Genomic DNA, 16,086 nt, shown 5'->3' on the forward strand with positions numbered 1-16,086 from the left:
TGACTTTGGCCAATTGTGGATGCAAAGGGAATTCCTGACTTCTTCAGGCACCCCTATCAGAAATGGAATATACGTACAGGATTTACTGGAATCAATCCAGTTGCCAAAAGAATTGGCTGTGGTCAAGTGTGCTGCTCACAAATCTGGCGATGACAAAGTGACAGCAGGTAATCGGTATGCTGACCAGTTAGCCCAACATTGTGCAAAATACCGAATGGCAATCAACATAAAGGTTGGGGGAAACGGAAACAGCTGCCAACTTATGATGCTAGAGGGACTGAATACATGGGAGGAAGTGAGAGACTTACAGGACACAGCAGAGCCACAGGAAAAACAAAGGTGGAAAAACTTTGGTTGTCAGAGAAGGGCAGAAGATGGTGTCATTGTTTACTTGGATGGCATGCCTGTGTTGCCAGACTGTCTGCTTGCTCCTATGGCTAGATTGATACATGGAGACACACATTTAGGCAGAGACGCCATGATTCGTATGTTTTGCCAGACCTGGTTCAATTCGAAATTCAGAAACGTAGCAGAGGCACTCTGCCAGAGGTGCCTGGTTTGTCAGCAATTTAACCCAGGAAAGAAAACTGTGGTATTACCAGGAACAATTGGAAAGGCAGAGGGCCCCTTTATTCGACTACAACTAGACTTTATTCAGTTACCCCCTTGTCAAGGAATGAAATACCTACTTGTCATTGTCTGCCTGTTTTCAAAATGGGTGGAAGCTTACCCTGCACGTAGAAATGACAGCATTACAGTAGCCAAAATACTGCTTAGAGAGCTTATACCTCGTTATGGTTTCCCAGTCACGATTGAATCTGACAGAGGAAGTCATTTCCAAAATGAAATAATAAAACAGATTTGTGAAGCATTCAAAATCACGCAAAAACTGCACTGTGTATATCGCCCAGAGGCTTCTGGAGTGGTAGAACAACTGAATGGCACAATTAAAGCAAGATTGGGAAAGATGTGTGAATACACTCAGTTGGAATGGCCTGATGCTTTGCCACTTGTGTCGATGGGACTCAGAAGTATTCCAGACCGGAACACGGGCTTGAGCCCCCATGAGATACCAATGGGAAGAGCAATGCGGCAAGCATGGGTACCAGGATACAAACTGATAAGCATTTCTGATGATTTGGTACTAGAATACTGTAAAGAGCTGGCTGACCAAGTGCGTTCTATCTCTCACCAGGTTGGGGGAGACGCCGTCGCCAGGCCGACGACTCCAGCACATGACCTGAATCCAGGTGACTGGTTCGTAATAAAGAAACATACTCGGAAGAGTTGCCTTGCACCAAGGTAGGGAAAGCCACGCCAGGTGATTCTGGTTACCACCACAGCTGTGAAGTGTGCAGGAGTACCTCGCTGGATCCATGCCAGCCATACGAAGAAAGTGACTGAACCTGAAGAAACTGAAGCAAAAGGTTGTGCAGCTGAGGGGTCCGCAGATATCGGTCCTGAAGTAGCTGAAGAAGAACAACCGAGCTCCAGTCAAGAAGATTGGGTCCCAATAGTCGACCTGACTATAGACCCTGTGAGAACCAGAAGACAGATTTATCTAGATAGACAGTGGGATAGTGAGGATGAGATAGGTGAAGAGGAAGATACTCAGATCATCGAAATCCAAGTCAAATCTGATTCTGAGGAGGACCAGATAGGGAGAGAACAGGTAATTGACACTCCACCAAGAACTCCTGAGCCAGAAGAGGGACAGATAGAAATTAGGGCGGAGGTTCAAGCGGAAGAAAATCAAGGGTTCGAAGTGCTTGAACAGGATCAGATAGGACTAGACAATTGTGTTCAGGAAGAAGAAATTGAAACAAATCAAAGCCAAATTCAGCATACACCTGAACAAGGCCAGTTTAGTGACAGGCAGAAGAAACGGATGAAAGACCTGGACCTAGTTAGTTAGGGGAAAATACAGAAGATGAACCTGATCCAAATGTGCCACAACTGAACGAAAACAAAAGAGTGTTTGAAGAAAGTCAAGATACAGTGCCAGTTAAAAGACTCAGAAAAGGTGACTCAGTACCTAGATTTGTGAAAAGACTGAGATTGAGATTAAAGACAATAAACGAAGAACCTGAACAGATAAATGAGGTCTCGAGTCAAACTGACCCAGCGGTGACAAAGCCAAAGAGAAGTGCTCATATAAAGAAATTGAATAACAAGTACCCGAGTCCTGAGTGGACTTACTTTGTATTGGAAGAACTTGAGAATTTGGAAATAAGTGACGAAAGTGATGAAGAATTGATTACTGACCAGACCAGTGAAGAAGTGAAACCCACTTGAAGAGTTACCTCGAGTAAGCGAGCTGTGCAGAGTTACAAAGAGGGGTTGAAGCTTCTTTTGAGTCAAAATGTCTGATTCTTCTGTGAATGGGAGACCGAGACGAAGTTGTTTAAAAATATGCTGCCAAGTATGTTTATGTAGAGTAGCAATAGTACTGATACTTTGGATAGGACTAACAATAGCTATTCCTTCTATGATGAGTAAAGACCCGAGTTTGTACCCAAATATTCACTTACCCGAGGACTCTGTAGAATCACACACTAGAAATACACCACAAACAGTAGATGCACCAGAGAAGCCACTTAGCCTTAAGCAAACAAAGTTAGATTTAGAAGCACCAGATGAGGAAGGATTACATTTCAATAAGATCAAGAACAAAACTCATTTAAATGTTTTCGCAAACTTGTTAGTACATTATGTAGAAGCTATGGAAATAGATGACTGTTATGTCTGTATGAAGGTGCCCACTTCAGTAGCTGAAGGTGTGACTTACCACCACTTGCCCTTCACCTATGGGATTTCCTGTAGCATTCTAACTAGTTTATTTTATAGAAGAGGACCTTTACAGTTCTAATATTCAAATGTTGATGTGACATTTTCTGAACTTCCTGTCCGAAGAAACCTGAACCCTGTACATACAACTAGAGATATTGCAAAATACATGAGTGATTATTTTCTAACTGTAGGTAAAATAAATATTGATGATGCACACAAAGATAACTTGACCTGTTCATTACACGAAAACGAGAAAATGTTTCTAAATATGGTAGAGAAAAGAAGAGAACGTCTCCAAAAGAAAGCAAAAGACAAAAATCAGAAAACCCCTAAATTGGCTGAAAGCATAGGGAGCACCTCAAATGGTGGAGCTAATGCTGCTATGTCGCTGGATTTCGAAAAGAAAGGGAAACTTTGTCTTCATAGAGAAAGAACCAGTTATTATAACAATATATTCATTGGTTCCAGTGAATGCGAACATAATCACAAGGTAATTGGGGGTTTGGGGTTTCAAAGATGGGTCAGAGCCTGTGTTTCCTGGAATATATTTTATATGTGGGAACAAGGCTTATTTCAAATTGCCCGACCATTGGTACGGAAGCTGTTATTTTGGAATTGTCTTCCCAAAGATATACCATGTGGGGAAAATCACTGGAAGCACTGAAAGAACTAATGAATTAGTACGTAGTAAACGAGAAAGTGTTGGTGAAATAGTAGGTGATATATTTAGTGCATTGATACCTGCATTGATACCTGCATTGATCTCCAGAGGAAAGCAAAAGACAAAAATCAGAAAACCCCTAAGTTGGCTGAAAGCATAGGGAGCACCTCAAATGGTGGAGCTAATGCTGCTATGTCGCTGGATTTCGAAAAGAAAGGGAAACTTTGTCTTCATAGAGAAAGAACCAGTTATTATAACAATATATTCATTGGTTCCAGTGAATGCGAACATATTCACAAGGTAATTGGGGGTTTGGGGTTTCAAAGATGGGTCAGAGCCTGTGTTTCCTGGAATACATTTTATATGTGGAAACAAGGCTTATTTCAAATTGCCCGACCATTGGTACGGAAGCTGTTATTTTGGAATTGTCTTCCCAAAGATATACCATGTGTGGAAAATCACTGGAAGCACTGAAAGAACTAATGAATTAGTGCGTAGTAAATGAGAAAGTGTTGGTGAAATAGTAGGTGAAATATTTAGTGCATTGATACCTGCAGTGGGATTGACTCTGAATAAACACAGAATCTGCAAATTGTCAACAGTAGTGGATCGGTTATCTACTGACACTGCTGGAGGGTTCCTGATGGTCAATACCAAATTGGTTGCGGTCAGATCAATGGTTTTACAAAATCGACTTGCTCTTGACACCTTATTGGCAAAAGAGGAAGGAATCTGCAGAATGTTGAAAGCGCAACATTGTTGCACCTACATACCTGACAAAAGTGTGGAGATCAAAGGGTATGTAAGGAACATTACAAACTTGGAAAAAGAGCTCAAACCACTTGAGGTTGACAGTGCCTGGAAAAGACTTACTGATGGTCTCTCTGCTGTAGGACATTGTTTTTCTAACCTAGGGAAAAGTTGATGCCAATTGCGGGAATAGGGTTAGTAATGTTTTCAATAGTAATTTGCTTTAAATGTCGAAAACACCAAAAGAAGTATACTGTGAACAAGAGAGGTGTGAAACGAAATGTTGATGAGCTTGAATTAGAAGAACTAAATAATCAGATTTATAAAAGGGTGAAAAATTCTCACCCTAATAAAGAAACTGAGAAAAAGCTGAACAGAATGTTTGAAGAGATTGAACTGGGTAAAATGTGAAAAAGTTGGCATCTGGTTCTATTAATTTGTGATGATATAAAATATCATCAAAGAGGGGATTGATGGAGCAAGGATTCGCACGTACAGCGACTTGCTTGAACTCATGAACCTCGAATAACCCTAATAGTAATAATCAACTTGTTTATCTTATTAATTTTCCCTTTATTCTGACATCGGGGTGTCCCAGTGAAGATTGCCTATGTGTTTACTAATCCTAATACGCTTGCTATTAAAATGGCTGCTACGCGGGAATTTCTTCTGCGCATGCGTCGGTCATACCCATGTGACGTGACGTACTCGCAGTTCTGGTGGGAAGCCTTTTGCACTTGCGCAGTAGCAATAAGATGGCTGCTTTGTGTTCTTACATGCCCGAAGCTTGCATCGCAGCTTTTGCTATGCTGTTTTTTTGCATTAATTCTAATGCTATAGTTATTATAAAGTAATGGGAGTAATATAGGGATTTATGGTATACAACATTCATTTTTTCTGTGTTTTAAAACTGTTTCTTTCTATTTTATGATACATTACGAAAATCTAGCCTGCTTCCCTCTGCCGCTCTCCATCTTGCTTAAAACTGAGTCTGCGCGAGATCCGCTAGTCTCCACAGAAGTGACCTTTGGAATGAATCCAGATGGCAGCCCAAGCCAAGATGTGCCTGGGAGAAGCCTTCTCACCTAGTCGAAGAAGCTGAAATGTGCTCAGTTAAATACAATGTATATGTTGATAAATTCACCATTGTTATGTGTTAAGCATATGTCATGGGAACCCGAAATTCAATGGGCGGTCCCAGAAGATGTAAATTATGGGTTTGTAAAAATCAAATCCATGCTGGTGTGACGACCTGTCCTTTCTTTTGGCCAATCGAAATTGGGGATTCTTACATTTGCAACAGTTGGGGGGTGGTACACTGACCTGAAAACCGTATAACTAGCCTAGGTTTAGCTAGAGAAATTGTCCGACTTTTCCGAATAGCTGACCTGTCACTGACCCAACGCACTCAATAGCTGATCGAGAAACAGAGGTGCTGCGGAGCATGCTGTCAGACAGACTCACAGACCCATTCGGGGTTTTGAGAACCTTAAGTGCTGGCGAAGCACTTTGCTGGGGAATTCGAGAACCCAATTGGGGTTTTGACTGATACCTGCAGAGAAGGTGTAGCGTAGGCGTTGCAACTGAACTGCGGGTGCTGGTCTCAAATTTGGTGGTCCTGTCCTGATCCTAATCTGGTTTTCCTGTCCTGGGGTTCCATTCTGCACCTGCTGGCCTACTGGCGACTGCATTCCTTGGGGTTCCTACTGTCCTTAACTGACCTGGGGCCAGGGTTGGTCTCCACACCGTTCTAGGTAAATATAAATCTAATGAGGGAAACACTTACGTCCTTTATCTTTTCCTTTTCCTGAAATCTTGCTAAAATCATAATTGCATATGTCCCTTTTCTTACCCTACCTTTTTGACAATTACTGAAATCGTGAAAGTGCCTTTATTAGCTTGTTCCGTTTTTCCCTACCTTATAGGTTGAATATTAAAGTACTGTCTCTGAATAAATAGATGTTCCTTTTCTTTACCTTCCCTTTACTGAACCAGAGAAGTCATTCCTGAATTATTAGTGTGTTCCTATTTTTCCTTCCCCTTAGTTGTATGGATAGTCCAATTATCGTCCTTTTACATTGAGTTCCACTTCATTTACAGTGATAAGGTTTTACCCTTTAGTATGCTCCTTATGTTCCCGTCCTTTAGAACCACTTTTCTAAATAAAGATTCAATGAGTTCATTATAGAATGTTCCCTGTTCTTACCTTTCCTTTAGACTTCTAAATGGTTGGCATAATCTATTTTCTGCATGGATACAAGATTTTCATGATCTTGGTTATTGATAGTTTACTCACTGTGAATTTCTTGCTTTCTGATCTTGATGAAGACTAGATAAAGGTTTTCAAAACTTCCTGAGTCTGTGGTTATTATAAAGAGTGCAAATATAATAAATGTTATAGTATTTTGGTGACTGCTTATCTTTTTCAGCTAGCTCCCTGATCCATTGTGATCATAGGTACCTGTGACGAGGATTGGTAAGTCAGGTACATTGGAAACCAATAGGAAGGAACTGGGTTACTGGTAGTAGAGTGTAGCTAACCCGATTAATAAATATGGTAAATTGAATTTATGTGCCCAAATGTGCATATGGTAAAATTGTTGGTCGGGTGACCTCGCGCTCTATCAGTATCATTGGGGGATAATTGCAGAGACGTTGATTAATTACTGAGATCGTGCAGCTAGCCCTCACAAGTGTTTGGACTATGTCAGCAGGGGCGGCCTTAGGCATGTGCAAGCTGTGCACCTGCACAAGCGCGCCAAACCCCAGGGACCACAACGCCAATATTAATTCATAATTTAATAATCCTCTGAGGATGGATACATGCTTGCATGGCGGCCCCTGGCAGGGATTTGGTGGCCTCCGGCTCTGTTCCACTTCCAAACACCCTGACCCCCCCCCTCTTTACTGGCCTCCGCGCTCTGCCCCGCCCAGACCCCCTCTTCTGGGGCCCCCTACCTAAGCTCCCTGCCCAGGGCTGCCATGAGCCCAGAGCCGCTCCTGCTGTCAGAATGATAGAGTCTGGCGATCTCCCCAGGAAGACGCCCCCGCCCCCAAATGATCTACCCAGCCGTTGTCAGTCTAGATTAGACCTTTTAGTCTCTTTGAATTTAGGAATTTTCTGTTATAGATATCCCCTATTTTCAGCAGCATTTCTTTACTCATCTAGTCATACACATCTTACATAACAGTAAATAAAAAAAACAGAAGCGGGACCCGCTTTAGCACTCTCCTCACCCTGCCTGGAATACATCCATGACATGAAGGACATTAGATGTGAGATTCTCTTGGTGCCACAAATAATATACCTAAAGCTGTGTTTTTATGGCATCGGGCCAGCAGTATCTTTTCATGGTAGTATTGCAGTTAGGGTGCTAAATAATAGCATTCAAATTCAGCGAGGGCACATTCCTCCCTTATCGGTTGGTAGCTTAAGGGTTTTCAGTTCAATCCTGGGATGGGTGCCAGTCCAGATCAAGGATGTCTGCATGCAATCCGTATGACAGAATATTGTCTTAGGTAATAGACACTTCAGTCCCTGGAATAAAGTTGATTTTTTTTTAATCAGGGCCACCCGTCCCACCAATGAGGGTGGAACAACTTCAGTTAATTGATCACTTATTTATGTACCTGAAGTTGATCATGGTATTGCATCATCGAGAATCACCAGAAAGCAAGAAAGCATGAGGGACAGGGAACATTTTACCTCAGTATGGTCGCTTAGAAGGATACATGATTTCCTAGTGGTAGTAAGAAATCTTCCACTCAGTAGTAGACAAAAGACAAGGTTACAAACTTAATGGTACTTACTCATTAATTCTCAAAAATTAAACGTCACTACATATTACATCACTCTTATCTTCAGTCTGCAACCTTTTTTGTGCTTGAGCATACTCCAAGCAAGAATTACAGGTTTCTGTCCTCACAGCGGCACTGCTCTAGCTGTATCTTATCCTTGTCTAATAGGATGTTCACACATTTATAGGTCAAAGGTTTCTACAGGAGGTGACAGTATAACATTTACATCAAACGTAAGACCTATTGGTCTTTATGAAAAGCCCAAAATGTAGTGACGGAAGACAGAAATATTTGGACTAATTAGTTGTTTTCCTCCTTCATTTCAGCGAAGTGAAACAGGCAAACAATCCTAAAATTTCAGTCTGTTATTCAGTGGATGATTGGAAGAAGGATTGTGAAGTATCCTAAATACAATAAACGTAAAAGGTAGCCTGTCTTAAGTCTTTGCAATATGTATTTCGATAAAACCAATTCACTTGCTGTTGTTTCTATTGATGCTCATGTTTATGTTGGAAAAAGTTTGGGTATGAAATGAGTAGACAGATATATACCTGAAGAAAATCCATATTATTTAGAGTATCGATCTTGGTAATTCTTAAGAGAAAAATGTTCACAGAATTAGGCACAATCAGTCAAGGTTTTTATAGGAGGTCTGTGTCATTTGATGATATCTTTTAAACCTGGAAAATGGAAAAATCTTCACCAATGCTGCATGTTCCACCACCCTCAAACATCCAGATGTCCTTAGGTGCGGGTTAAGCCCGGCATGAATACATAGAAGTACTAGAGTAAAGGAAAAGGCAGTTAAGGTTAAAAGCCTGGGAAGACTTGCCAGCAGCCGCTGTTCTGGGAAATTATGAATCACCGATTTTTTTCTGATCATGGTACTTCCAAAGTGGGAACCTTGATCCCCGAGGTTGAGTGTTTAACTCACTTTGCGGGTGTCTTTCAGTAGCATGGGTAAACCAGGGCACCTGCTTTCGAATACTTGGGGCCCCTGATTACAGATTTACACCAGTCCTTGTAATCTCCACCATAACACTGGATGAGGTACTGAGGGCCCTAAACATATCAGTGCCAGAAAAAGCCCATATTTATATAACAGATACTTACCTGTAGGGTCCAATTTTAACCAACATTCTGAGAAGTGCTGTGGAGCGTAGAAATCCTGAATCATTGACACAAGCTATTTTGGTGCCCATTTTTTTAAAAAAGGGGCCAAATTATCACCAACCTGCAACAGGCTGATCTCCCTAATAGACGCCACTGCTACCCCCTGGGGCAGGTAAATTTGGAGGACTTAGAAACTTGGACCAACACGATGAAGATTCTAACTCCTGTACAATTTGGGTTCTGACCATGTATTGGTAATGCAGAGCAAATACTGAATCTACATCATCTTATCAATAAACATGTAAAAGGAAAAAGTGGGGAAATTCATCTGGCCTTTATTGATCTTTCATGTGAATTTGACTTAGTTAACAGGAAATAACTGTGGCTAATAATGCAGAAAATGGGGTTCGAACTAGACCTTATCCTGTTAATGAGTTTGCACTCTTATTGCAGTCCGCTTTGGGCAAGGGGAACTAACCTTGCAAACTGTATCCCATAGAGGGATAAAACAAAGCTGCATTTTAGTCCCTTTTTAGGTCTGGGCCTGATCCAGCGCATGCGCTGATCTGGCCGACACATTTAGTAAGCTGCTTGGGAAAGTGCTACTTTCCCGGCGACCAGCTTACTATCATGCACACAAGCGCGCGCGCAACTTCAACAGCACTTTTTTTTCATCGCGCGCGCGCGCGTGCACACGACTCGCGTTTTTTAAATTATTATTATTTCATTTTGCAGCCAATGCTTGTTTTTTTTGTATTGCCGCGTGGCCATTGTTTGTTTTGGGGGGTCATTGCTACGGCGGGTGCTCACCATTTCACAGAGATGGGCATAAAAGCAGTGTATTGTTTCACAATCTCGCTGGCAGGTTTGCAGCAGCTTGAATCATTTGGAGTCTCGGTTGAATTGGTGATGTCAGAGTGCGTGAGGGCAGCAACGTCGTCTTCAGAATAATGATTTCCCCCATGTTGGGGAGATTTTCAAGGTATTTGTAGACCTCCTCGCCTGCACAAGAGATCGCTTCACAGTTTTGTTGGTTTCTCTTGTCGCTCAAAAGTAATTGTTGATTCTAGTGAGCCATATTTTTCATCTGGGGTCTGATGTGTCTGCCAGCTTGCTGACCAGCTGCAGTGCTCCAACTGGCATATGGGCCGATGAGCGTGCAAGCTCTTGGGTGGACGCTGGTGCCCTCAGAGCTGCCCCGCTGTTTGTGTTGCGGGGGAATTTTTTGTTTGTAGCTCATCGACCATTCTGCACATGTATGCTTATGTTCAGGGTGAATGTAGTAGATCTTCTCTGCATGTAGGGTCCCTCACGATTATTTAACATTTGGGGCCCATACCGTGGGTCCCACTTTGTCATGTTCTGCATGCTCCTTCCAGTCTGTCATGCACACCTACGATCACTGCACCAACTCAGCCAGTACAATCACTGTGAGTGCAGACTTAAATTGCAGAGGTTGACCTCTGGTGTTTTGCAAACATGGGGTGTGCCGCTGTTTTGTGACTCACACGTGTTCCTCTATTTGTTTTTCTCTGCATTGTGGAAGCGTGAGGTAACAGGAAGTCGTCACCAGGAAGAGCTATGGCAGAAAGGTTCTCTTTCACTCGGTTCAAGCTTTGCAGGTGGATGAATGAGTGCTTCCCTTTTGCTACCCTCAGGCTTTGGCAGCATCCGAGCGCTTTCGTTGGACCAGTGAGGAGCACAATGGCTGCTTGCATCATGCCTGGTGAAGCTTCCTGCCTGGGTGCTCAGCAGAGCATGCCAGCCCTGCCCAGGTTTGCGTGTCGAGTTGCCCCCTGTGTACATCGGTGCTTTTCCAGAGCACAGTCTTGGCACCACAGTTTTGGGGCAGTGGTGGGTCACACTTGAGTCCACATCCTCATCACCACTGTGGTGGCTTACCAGCATGCTGGCTATAACGAGGCATACACAGTGGTGTGTTGGTATCGAATGGGCCACGACTCAGGAGCAGTGGGTAGCTCACTGCAGTGGCCCCGTGTCAGACATGACATCTTCAGCTGGACCTGACATTTTAACCAACAGCATTTTGCTTGCTGGTGAGTCATGGTTATAATTGTAAAAGAGAAACAACTACTCACAGAATGCCAAGTACTGCTGATCAGAAGTCCGAGCTAGGGCAAGGGATCACCTATGAGATGGTGCTACTAGTCAGTTGTGTAAGAATATGCACATGCCAAGTGGCATAAGTTTCCTTGGCAGGGGCGTGGCTTGAGCGCCGAGGGAGATGGCGGCGTGAGCTCGGGGCTCCGTGCGTCTTCCCCACGAGAATCCTGAAAGGAGGGCCGACGAGTCCGTGTGTGCCCCGGCGCCGGTAGAGTGACCGGCGGTGACCAACTTGCCGAGGTTGGAGCGGCCGGCGACGTTTCAGCGCCGTGTGCGACAGCCGACTGCTGCGGCCGCTGGAGCGGAGGGGAGGAAGGCGCCGCGCAAGATGGCTGCCGCGGCGGAGCCCTGAAGAGCGGTGGGCTGGGCAGCGGAGCGCACTGCCGGCGCACATAGAGGAGGCGCGGTCGCCGCCGACGGCGGACCCCACGCGGCGAGAGACGGTCCTTGAACCCCGGCTGCGGTGAGCGGCAATTGCGGGAGCGGCTGAGGAGGACTGCCAGGGGGAGCCGCCACGGGCGACGCTTGCGGCCAGACTCCTTTGCTGAGGAGGTGGGACCCGGATCTTCATCCCAGCCCTGAGCGCCACGAGAGCCGGCAGGTGAGCGGGGACGGCCGGAGAGGGGGCTCACGAGAGACGGAGCACGGCGCTGAATGGGTTGGGCCCCCCCCTCGCCCCAGCAACAGTGACCCGAGGAGCACAGGGGGGCATAACGGCGGAGCCTGTGGGCCGGAGAAGGGCCTTTAGCGGAGCCGGCCTTCCGGTGGAATGACCAGCCCACCAAGCCGCTCAGGAGCGGAGTGACCTTTCCTCCGCGGTACACAGGGTCGTGCACTGCGGCGGAAGCTGCCTCTGGGGCGCAGTGTGGATGCGGTAGGGCCCCATTGCACGCAGCAACTAGCCACGTGGTGGTAGCCCGGGGACAGGCGACAGCCAAGTACGGCGTGGGCGAAGAGGCCGGCTGATATGGGGAAGCCAGGAGCCAAGGTGGTGGAAGTGGCGAAATCGGATGCAGCAGAAGGGGGCCCCGCTGAACAAACTGACCTGCAACGATTGCAAGATAAAATATTAGACGCCATAACGGCCACTAGAAACGCGCTACATGACGATATAGCGCAGGTGGCGACGGGGCTGGGCTTGCTCCGAGCGGACCACGACAAGCTGAAGGACAGGGTCAAGGAGGCGGAGGTGGTGCTCGACGATCTGGCGCCGGCACACAAGGCGATGGAGAGTAAGCTGACCGAGGCCCTGGACCGTATACGCACCCTCGAGAGGCGGGCGGAGGACGCAGAAAATAGAAGCCGACGCGGTAATGTGCGGATCGTAGGCGTACCAGAGGCGGAGGGGACGGGGGACATGGTGGCCTACATGGAGGGCTGGCTGAAAACAGTGGTGGCCCCGGAAGGGCTCTCGCCATTCTTCACCCTGGAGCGCGCCCATAGAGTCCCCTCGGGACCTCCCAAGCCTGGGCTCCCACCCAGACCGATCATAGCCAAGGTGCTGCACCACAAGGACAGAGATTTGCTCCTGCGGAAAGCTCGAGGGGATGGCCCTTACCAGATTGCGAACAGTAGAGTCACGCTTTTTCCGGACTTCACATTTGAGACGCAGAAACAACGGGCCTCCTTCCTCACGATCAAGAAGGAGCTGCGCAGTGAAGGATTGGCCTACTCCTTGCTTTTCCCGACCAGGCTCAGAGTGGTGGTAGACGACAAGGCGATGTTCTTTGCTACGTCGGCGGAAGCCTGGGACTGGTGGGAATCATACAAGGCCGGGACTGACGGCGCCAAGGTGAGAGAGGAGCGGGAGAAGGAGCGGGAGCGGTCGCCCAAACGGCTGTGGAAATCGAGGAGGCTATGGAATCGAGGGCGGGGGAAGTTGGGTCCGACAACATCCCAAACTGAGGCGGAACGGCAGGCCGCGCTGCTGGAAGTGGAGAAGCTCGGACGAGCGGAGGGACCCGGGTCTAGAGGGGCCATGGACTCGGACACTCTTGTATCGGCCTCTGGCTCGGAGTCGGATCTTTCGGGGACTCACCGCGCGGAGGGACCGCTGGTGACGCCGCAGACGGCGGACGAGATCCTGAACATATGAACTGCTGGCACTGCTATGTGGGTAATGTTTGAAGGGCTGCGAGGGGAACCATTGCCTATGCGCATTGCGGGGGTCGGGGCACACCAAGGGGCTCAGGGCTGAATGGTTCTTGGGAATTGGGGAGGAGGCGGGGAGCTGGGCGGCGCGGCCCCCCTTTGGACGAAGCCGCGCTCCGTAGGCCCTTAAGGCACCCACAGCTACGGCTGTGTAGTTGAGACCTGGGTCATCAGGTGTGGGAGTTTGGATGGGGACTGATATCTCGGTATTGGGGCCTGTTCTGGGGGAGGAGGGGGGCTCCACAGTTGGGGATTGTTTATCTTTTTCGGAATTGTTGACCCTGGGTGTACCATGGGAAGGGCTGTTGGGAAGTTTTGTTCTGTTCAGGGGGGGCACCACCACCGTCGAAGGGCTGGAGCTGGAGGAAGAGTTTCGACCGGATTGCTGGGACAATGGCTAATGTGCATGGGTTGACCTGTATTACTTGGAATGTCCGAGGCCTACATACTATGCAGCGCAGACACAAAGTACACGCCTTCTTAGTGCGCAGGGGGGTACACATTGCGATGCTGCAGGAGACGCATCTTACACGACAAGAGGGGGCGGCGCTGCAAAGGCGATGGCGGGGACAGGTTTATTACACGAGCTACTCGGCCTATGCGCGGGGAGTGCTCATTTGGGTTAGAGCAGGCACACCTTTCCAGCTCACGCGTCAATGGGTTGATCAGGACGGGAGATATGTGGTAGCGGAGGGGAAGCTGGAAGGTAGAGATATAGTGTTAGCTAGTGTTTATGCCCCAAACACGGACCAGCTGGCTTTCCTCGCGAAGCTCTCAGGGACGCTGGCCCACTCCCTGGCGGGCCCGCTCCTGCTGGGGGGCGACTTTAATTCCATTGCCGACCCTTTGCTGGATAGGTCCCACCCCCCTCTGCGTGACTCTCCTGTTCACAGGCTGTCGAGGGGTAGGAGGGAATGGCAGGAGAGCTGGGGACTAATGGATGTCTGGAGAGGGCAGCACCCGACCGACAGGGATTATTCCTTTTTCTCTGGCCTGCATGATCTGCATGTCCGATTGGACACGATACTCTGCTCCCGGGAGGTGCTGCCAAGCGTCACTGGATCGGAGTACCTGTCGAGGACGATATCGGACCATAATCCACTCCTAGTTCGACTGGCGTGGATAGCGGAGAGGCCCAGGGTTCCGCTCTGGAACCTACGGCCTGAAACCCTGGAGGATCCCCTCTTCGGGGGGGCCCTGGCGGAGGGTGTGGCCCTCTATTTCACGGAAAATGAAGGGACGGCGACCTCTAGGGCGTCGGAATGGGACGCCTTTAAGGTAGTGGTGAGGGGTATCTGTATCAAGGATTATGTAGGGGTGCGGAAAGTGTTGTTGAGCGACTTGGCTAAGGCGGATGAAAAGCTGAGGGAGGCGGAAAGGGGGCGGCCTGGACACCCAGAACTCCAAGAGATACTTTGCGCGGCTAGGGAGGCGGTAGCGGTTGAAGTGGAGAGGCTTCGGGCCTTTGACTACAAGCGGTATGTGCTGCGCTCCCATGTCGAGGGCGATAAGGCGGGCACCCTCCTGGCATGGCTCTCGAACCCCACGAGACGCTGCGCTCCCGTGCTTCAACTGAGGGATGCGGCGGGCGTGCTACAACACACTCAACTGGGCATAGTCGACGGCTTCCGGGAATATTACGAGGGCCTGTATAAGAGTGCCCCGGGGGACAGGATGGGGCTGGTAGAACCCTTCCTGGCTGACCTACCCCTACACCGGCTGGGAGATGAGCAGGCGAAAGACTTAGGGTCGGACATTGCGGTGGGGGAGATACGATCAGCGGTGCGGCGCATGGCAAGGAACAAATCACCGGGAATAGACGGGCTCCCCATAGAATTCTACTGCAAATATCTGGACGCACTGGCGCCACGACTCCTGACCGTCTACAAGGAGGCCAAGGCGACGGGCCGACTGCCGCAGTCGATGAGTGAGGCGTTGGTGGTCCCGCTACTGAAGCCCGGCAGGGAGGGTAGCGACCCAGCGTCCTATCGACCGCTTTCTATGCTCACCACGGACTATAAGATCCTCAGCTCCATACTAGCGGCGAGGCTCCTACCTCACATGGCGGGGCTTGTGCACGACGACCAGAACGGTTTTATACCACAGCGCAACACCACAATTAACATCAGAAGGCTTGTCCGTATTATGAACGGGCTAGACGGCGGGACAGGGGCGGAACTGGTGCTCTCGGTTGACATTGAAAAGGCCTTCGACAGCCTCGAGTGGGACTACCTCTATGCTGTCATGGAGCGCCTTGGCCTGGGAGCTGGCTACATTCATTGGACGAAGGTCCTATATGCGGGGGCGATAGCAAGGGTGAGGGTGGGACCGACGGTGTCCATACGCTACCCGGTGGAGCGAGGCACTCGACAGGGTTGTTCCCTCTCGCCACTTCTATTTGCGCTGGCTATTGAGCCGCTGGCGGCTGCGGCCCGTACGGGACGGCACATCCGTGGAGTGCGGGCCCGAGACGGGCAACAATTCATCTCGCTATATGCCGATGATTTACTACTATTCCTTTGCGACGGTGTTGAGGACTTGCGGAGAGCGGAGGCCCTACTGGAGAGCTTCGGGGAGATGTCGGGCCTGCGGGTCAACTGGCCCAAGACGAGTTTGTTCCCACTGCTGGAGGGCGCTGCCCAGCCGCTTCACCGGTCGGAGGTGGCCTGGAACCCTACCTGTATTAAATACCTGGGGGT

The sequence above is a fragment of the Lissotriton helveticus genome, chromosome 9 (assembly GCF_964261635.1).
Source record: "Lissotriton helveticus chromosome 9, aLisHel1.1, whole genome shotgun sequence".
In the NCBI taxonomy this organism is placed as follows: Eukaryota; Metazoa; Chordata; class Amphibia; order Caudata; family Salamandridae; genus Lissotriton; species Lissotriton helveticus.